General features: G+C 39.6%; 1 pseudogene; it reads left to right on the top strand.

The window, feature by feature from the left end:
* The first annotated feature begins 470 nt into the window (after positions 1-470).
* Positions 471-7214, top strand: LOC138170323 (glyceraldehyde-3-phosphate dehydrogenase pseudogene; annotated as a pseudogene).
* Positions 7215-7416: the final 202 nt, after the last annotated feature.

Genomic DNA, 7416 nt, shown 5'->3' with positions numbered 1-7416 from the left:
GAGAGAGAGAGAGAGAGAGAGAGAGAGAGAGAGAGAGAGAGAGAGAGCAGATTGGGGCAAGGAGTATACAGTAGGCCCTCTATTTTGGGGTGGGGGTAGGGGAAAGATGGGAGAAAATTTGCAACTCAAAATCTTGTGGAAGTGAATGTTAACAACTAAAAATAAACAAAAATAAAAAATAAATTAAAAAATTTTTATTTTACTTCTTTTGTTTGGGCTTAGATTTTCCCCTGTATCTCTCCCAGAGGAAGAATATAGAAGAAAGGTGTGTGTGTGTGTGTGTGTGTGTGTGTGTGTGTGTGTGTGTGTGTGTGTGTGCAGGGGGAGAATTAAGCAAAATCATTCAGTCTAGTATCTTAAAGAGCTCGTAAAAAAGAGAAAAGGTGTTTCTGGGTGGGTGCTAAGTGTCTGAGCCCGGATTTGATCCCAGGTCATCCCGACTCTGGGGCTGGTGCTCTTACTCACTGTGCTACCTGGCCGCCCCAGTCCTCTTCTCCTCATTCACGGCTATTGCTCAGTGTCCACACAGCTCGCTGCCAGCAAAATCAGCTGGGAGCTGGGGAGCTCTGGCAGTCCTCAGCAGAACTCCTTAGCAGAAATTCTGGCTGACTCAAAAAAAGGAGGTGTGTCACCACCACACTTCCAGTCACCGCACTGGCTCCAGCTTAGCTCCGGCTTCCTCCTGCCCCACTCCTTCCTGCTACATCAGCAACTTCAAGGGTCATGGAAGATATTCAAATCCCATAACCATTACACAGCTCTCTTTGTGGTGGCCAAGAATTGGAAATTGAGGGGATACCCATCAATTTGGGAATGGCTGAACAAGTTGTGGTATATGAATGTAATGGGATACTATTGCTCTGTAAGAAATTATGAGCAGGTGGACTTCAGAACAACTTGGAAAAATTTACATGAACTGATGCTGAGTGAAGTGAGGAGAACCAGTAGAACATTGTATACAGTAACAGCAACATTGTGTGATCAACTTTGATAGACTTAGCTCTTCTCACCAATACAGTGATCTAAGACAATTCCAGAAGACTTGTGATGGAAAATGCTATCCAAATCCAGAGAAAGAACTATGGAGACTGAATTCAGATAGAACCACACTATTTTCTCTCTTTTTATTTTTTACTTTCTCATTTTTTTCCCTTTTGTTCTGATTGTTCTTTCACAACACGACTAATATGGAAATATGTTTAATATAATTGTACATATATAGCCTATATCAGATTGCATATTATCTTGGTATTAGAAATATATGTCTTACCAATAATGCCACCTTGTGATTAGTGAGTTTAGGGGAAAAAAAGATTTTTATTTCACCTCATTATCTGATGGCTAAATTGGCCTTTTACAACTCTTGTGAAAGGCCCAAGCACAAGTTGAGCTAATTTCAAAAGCCCTTTTATAATCCTCCTCATTCAGATTTCCCACCTTGCTTTCCATTGGCTAGATGCAACCTCCTGAACCTCCCACTTCATGTTCTCCTCCCTCATTGATTACCCCTCAAATAGCTCCTCAAGCATGTGTACCAGCTTCTGACCTTTTACCTGATCAGAAGCCTGTTTATGCTTACTGATTAGAACCAGTAACTTCTGACTTCCATTCTGCTATCACATAAAGCTGTGAGGAGCTTTAATCCTGTGGAAGCAGAGTTCCTTCCTTTGTTTCCCACACTGGAAATATTCCACATTGGGGAAGGAGAAGGAAAAATTTAGAATTCAATCTCATAAAAGTGAATGTTGAAAAAGAAAAATTAAAGAAAAAAGTCTGTCCAAAAGATAAAATATATATGGTGTTACATACATGTTTGTGACCTTTCACCTCTGCAAAGGAGGGGAGATGTCTTCTCATAGCTCTTTTTGTAATTTTGCAACATCGACTTTTTTAAAAATTATTTTTAATTTATGGAATAAGGTAAACAACACTGACTTTCACTTTCTTGGTACCACTTTCTCTTTGGAGCTTACTCTAATTTGTTCCCCAAAAGTTTTTATTTCATTTTTCCTCCCTTAATTTCTTTTAAGTAGACCTTGTGAAAAATCCATTTTTTTTTCCTTTGAGTTTCAGCTTGTAGTTGTTATAGAGTAATTCACTCCTTTGGGATGTCTCTAGATTTGTAATATTCTCAGTTACTAGTCAGCATTTTCTTTCATTTATAATACCCATCTCACTAGTTTTATTTCCTAAATAGGTCCAGATTCTTCTCCTTGAAATGCTTTGAGTAAGGGGTGGGGTACTCAGCCTTTCTTGGTCTTAGCCTTTGTCCCCTGAGTTCCTGTAATGACTTCCAAGTCATAGGACTAGCTCTTCCTCACCTCTCAACCCCTTAAGTCTTTGAGATGCATATGGATGGATTCAGTAAGCTCTAGTTGCTCCCTGTTACTTTAGCTCTCGCAGGGTAATTGTGAGGATCAAATCTAATAATAGTGGTAAAGCACTGAAAGTGCTACATAGCAGCTTTTCTCCCAAGCTCGGTGCCAGGTTCTGCTGCTTAAGTCGCATCCCTGAAACAAGATGGTGAAGGTTGGAGTCAACGGATTTGGCCGTATTGGGCGCCTGGTGACCAGGGCTGCATTCACCTCTGCATTCAGGTGGAGTAGATATTGTGGCCATCAATGACCCCTTCATTGATCTCAACTACATGGTTTATATGTTTCAATATGATTCCACTCATGGTAAATTCAAGGGCACTGTCAAGGCTGAGAATGGGAAGCTGGTGATCAATGGAAAAGCCATTACCATCTTCCAGGAACAGGATCCCACCAATATTAAATGGGGAGATGCTGGAGCCAAGTATGTTGTAGAGTCCACTGGAGTCTTTGCCACCATGGAAAAGGCTGGGGCTCACTTGAAGGGTGGAGCCAAGAGGGTCATCATCTCTGCCCCTTCTGCTGATGCCCCAGTGTTCGTGATGGGAGTGAACCATGAGAAATATGATAATTCCCTTAAGATTGTCAGTAATGCTTCCTGCACTACCAACTGCTTGGCCCCCTTGGCCAAGGTCATTCATGACAACTTTGGCATTGTGGAAGGACTCATGACTGCAGTCCATGCCATTACTGCTACCCAGAAGACAGTAGATGGCCCCTCTGGAAAGCTGTGGCGTGATGGGTGTGGTGCTTCCCAAAACATCATCCCTGCTTCCACTGGTGCTGCTAAGACTATAGGCATGGTTATACCTGAGCTGAATGGGAAGCTCACAGGCATGGCTTTTCGTGTTCCTCCTCCCAATGTATCTGTTGTGGATCTGACCTGCTGCCTGGAGAAACCTGCCAAATATGATGAAATCAAGAAAGTGGTGAAGTAAGCATCAGAGGGACCCTTGAAGGGCATTTTGGGGCTACACAGAGGACCAGGTTGTATCCTGTGACTTCAACAGCAACTCTCACTCTTCTGCCTTTGATGCCGGCGCTGGTATTGCCCCCAATGGCCATTCTGTCAAGCTCATTTCCTGGTATGACAATGAGTATGGATATAGCAACCGTGTAGTAGACCTCATGGTCTGCATGGCCTCCAAGGAGTAAAGTGGAAAGCCATGGATCTTCATCCCCAGCCAAAAAGAGGAAATCCACCACTGGGGAGCCCGCATTCCTAACCTGTGCATGTCCCATTCACATCCTTGTTCCAAAGCACCCCTGTAGTAGGGGGAAGAAGCCTAGAGTCCTGTATTGTGTACCATTGATAAAGTCACCATATTCAGTGGGAAAAAAAAGTGCTATATAAAGATCATCATTATCATCATCATTAAGATTATTTTGATGTACAAAACCCTTCATAACTTGGCCCCCTCTTACATTTTCCTGGAACTTGGCTTCCATGACTTCCATGACTTAAGGTTCCAGCTAAAATCCTACCTTTTACAATAAATCTTCCCGACACTCTTTAATACCAGTCTCTTTGTTGATTATTTCCTATTTATATCGTATATGGGTTGTCTGTACGTTCATGTTATCTTACTATCAAATTGTGAGCTCTTTTAGCTCTTTAGCCTTTTACCTTTCTATGTGTCCCGTGCACTTAGCACAGTGCCTGGCATATAGTAAACACTTAAAACGTTTAGAGTATAGATTCTCTAGTTTCAAAGAGCTTGAAATCTAATAAAAAAGGAAAAGACATGCTGAAAATGTATCTATAGGACACACTGGTAAGACAAGATGAGTTGTCAGGAAAATCAGAAATAATTGCTTTCAATGAGCAAAACCAAGCAAGTACTTGTGAATCTCAATGATAAAGGTAGATTGTATTTTCTGGATTGGGATTTTAACTTAAAGACTTCCGTAAAATCCCAATACTTTGATTTATCATTGTCAGATCTTCATACACATTTCCTTAGACCTGTGATAAAAATTAACTGTTTTATCATAGTTTAAGAGTTTACAGCAAACTCACATGACATACTGCCTGCCAAAGAATTCTGAGGATCCCACAAAAAATGTACAGGTGCCACCACTCACTCTCCTGTTTCTAATGTGACCTACAGAAACCAACCATCATTATTCTGTCTCTAGTCTAACTCTCTGCAGCCCAAAGAAGTTTACGAGTTGTGCAGGTCTGGGTTATGGTAATCAAACATAATTTTTATTGTCTTTTAATTTATCGATATGTTCTGTTTTATTCATTATTATTAAACTAGGCCAAAAGAGAGATGTGTTTCCCAAAATGTTATGTAAAGTTGAGAAAACACCAAAAATAGCACTTCCAGGTTTAGAAAGCTGTAGAATCTACAAACATGGGCTTAGCTATACTATACAAATTAGAAATTAAACTTGCTTTTCTGTTTGACTCACTAGATCTATGATTTCATTGATATAGAGATCTCCTAGATAAGGAATTCTCTGTACAATTCAGGTGCCACTTTACCCAAGAGGTGCCACTTCTTTCCCTCCCAGGACAAGTAGACTTTTCTGGCACCAAATCAGGCTTTGTTCAACATGCGATCACTCCTCTCCCTTCACCAAACATCTTGGAGCATTCATTAGTGGATCCTCCCTCCCACCTACAAAGTAAGACCTTTTTTCTTGTTTACCCTGTTTTCAGGACCCACCCCTTCCACTTTGCTGTAGGTTCTTTTATTTTTGAGACCACAGAGGTCACCTTTCTCTCACTGCTAGTCCTTGATTTAATTTCAGTCTAAAAGCATCACTACTTTCTATCCCAATGCTCAACTCCACTGACGCACAAAGAAGCATTCATCCTGTCTTCAGGGTGTTGGCAGGTTCTGTCCATAGTACCCTGTCTACCTCTTCATTGTTGCCTTTACAGGTTTCTACCTTCACCCCTGTCTCCTTGTGTATATTTAGAAATAAGTCTCTTACTGGTCTCTTTCTTTTTTCTTTTTTTCTTTGTTTTTTGAATCTGAAGGAAGAGGAGTTTATTTGATAGAGTATTTTGTTGGAGAAATAAGACATTTAATGGAAAAACCCATGAGGGCTAAGTAGATGATTAATTCTAAGCATGCTCTGCTTTTTTGTAATAGATGTTTTTCTTTTTCCATTTTAAAAATTAACTATTAGTTTACAGTATTCATTTCTACAAGTTTTTGAGTTCCAAATTTCCCTCCCCACTACGATGGCATGCAGTCCGATATAGGTTCTACATATATGTCTTCACATTAAACGTCAGGTTGTAAAGAAGAATTATAACCAATGGAATAAATAATGAGTAAGAAGAAGCAAAACAAAAAAGAGAGAGAGCTAGCAGAGTAGTTTGCTTTAGTCTGCATTCAGACTCCTTAATTCTTTCTTTGGGTGTGGATATTCCTTTCTGTCGTGAGTCTTTTGTAGTTGTTTTATAACTATAACCTTGCATTGCTGAGATGAACCCAGTCTCTCAAAGACAGTCAGTACAGATGCGATGTGTCTGTGATTCAGTTTATATAAGTCTCTCCAGGTTATTATGAAATCTTTCTGCTCCTCATTTCTTATGGCACAGTGATACTCCATTGCATTCATATACCACAACTTGTTTAGCCATTCCCCAAGTGATCGGGCTTTCTGTTGTTGCCCATTTGCTGTTACTGTTCTTACCTTCTGTGTTTAAGTTACTCCTGCATTTCTGTTGTTTGGGATGTTGGAGAGACAGATAATCTTTTTGGTACTGGTTGTCTTTATAAAAGATGTTTCAAACTCTTCTGTATTTTTTAATGTTTATCTTTTGTCCTTTATGGTTAGGCTAAGATTTGCAGGATAGGTCATCCAAAGCTGTATCGGGAACGCCAATACTATTCACAACACATTTTTCTGTTCCCTATTTCTTAGTGGGTGTGGAATAGTCTTGGATCACCTTTTCTTTGTATTTGTATTCTTTGTCTTTTTCCTGTTGGCTTGCAAAACTTGTTTCTGAATTGGATTGTTAAATTTGAGCACTATGTCTCTTGGACTTTGCAGTCTTGGGTTTTTTCTTTGTTTGTTTTTGTTTTTTTCCTGGAGGCAGTCTGAGTTCTTTCCATTGGAATTTCATTTTCTAAGTTTACAAGTTCTCTTCTATGATTTCCTTCTTTATGGTGTGAAGGGTTCTTTTTTTTTTCCTTGTGTATTTCTGGGAAATCTAATCCTTAGGTTGTCTCTGTACATCCGGCTTTAAAAGTTTAGTGCGCTTTGCATGCACAGTGAGCATGTGGATTGTTTAATGTTATGCTTTTTGCTCCTCTTCTTGTTGGTTGTCCTTCATTCTGCGTAGTTGCATTCCCAGTCTTTTGTTTTCTCTTTTTTTCTTTGGTAAGACTTGCCATTGCAGATTCAAGTTTTTCTTTGCTGCTCATTATTTTTATTTTTTATTAATTTGTTTGTTTACTTTTAGTTTACAAGATTCAATTCCATAATTCCTTGAGTTTCAAATTCTGTCCCCCTCTCTGTCCTCACATGGCAGCATACAATCACGTATAGGATCTGTAAAAACTTGCACATTAGGCATTAGTCAGGTTATAAAGAAGGATTGTATCGGATGGAATGAAAAATGGTAAAGAGGAAATAAAACCAAACAAGAAAAAGATCAGGTATTTTGCTTCAATCTGGATTCATACTCAGTTCTTTTTAGTTCTTTCTCTGGATGTAGACATCTCTCTCCATCATGAGTCTTTTGGGATTGACATATCACTGTATGGCTGAGAAGAGTCCAGTCTATCAGAGTTGGTCATCACACATACGTTGTGTCTGTAATTGTGTACAAATTTCTCCTGGCTCTACTCTTCTCACTCAGCATCAGTTCATATAAGTCTCTCCAGGTAAATGTGAAGACCGTCTGCTCCTCGTTTCTTGTATAGCGCAGTAGTATTCCATAACATGCATATACCACAATTTGTTCAGCCATTCCCCAATTGATGGGCATCCTCTTAATTTCCAATTCTTTGCTACCATAAAAAGAGCTGCTATAAATATTTTTGTACATATGGGACTTCCTCCCACTTCTATG

This window comes from Petaurus breviceps, unplaced genomic scaffold (genome assembly GCF_028583685.1).
Source record: "Petaurus breviceps papuanus isolate PSGF00001 unplaced genomic scaffold, PetGlider_PUasm1.0 38, whole genome shotgun sequence".
Taxonomy (NCBI): Eukaryota; Metazoa; Chordata; class Mammalia; order Diprotodontia; family Petauridae; genus Petaurus; species Petaurus breviceps.
This window is presented reverse-complemented; position numbering and strand designations above follow the sequence as displayed.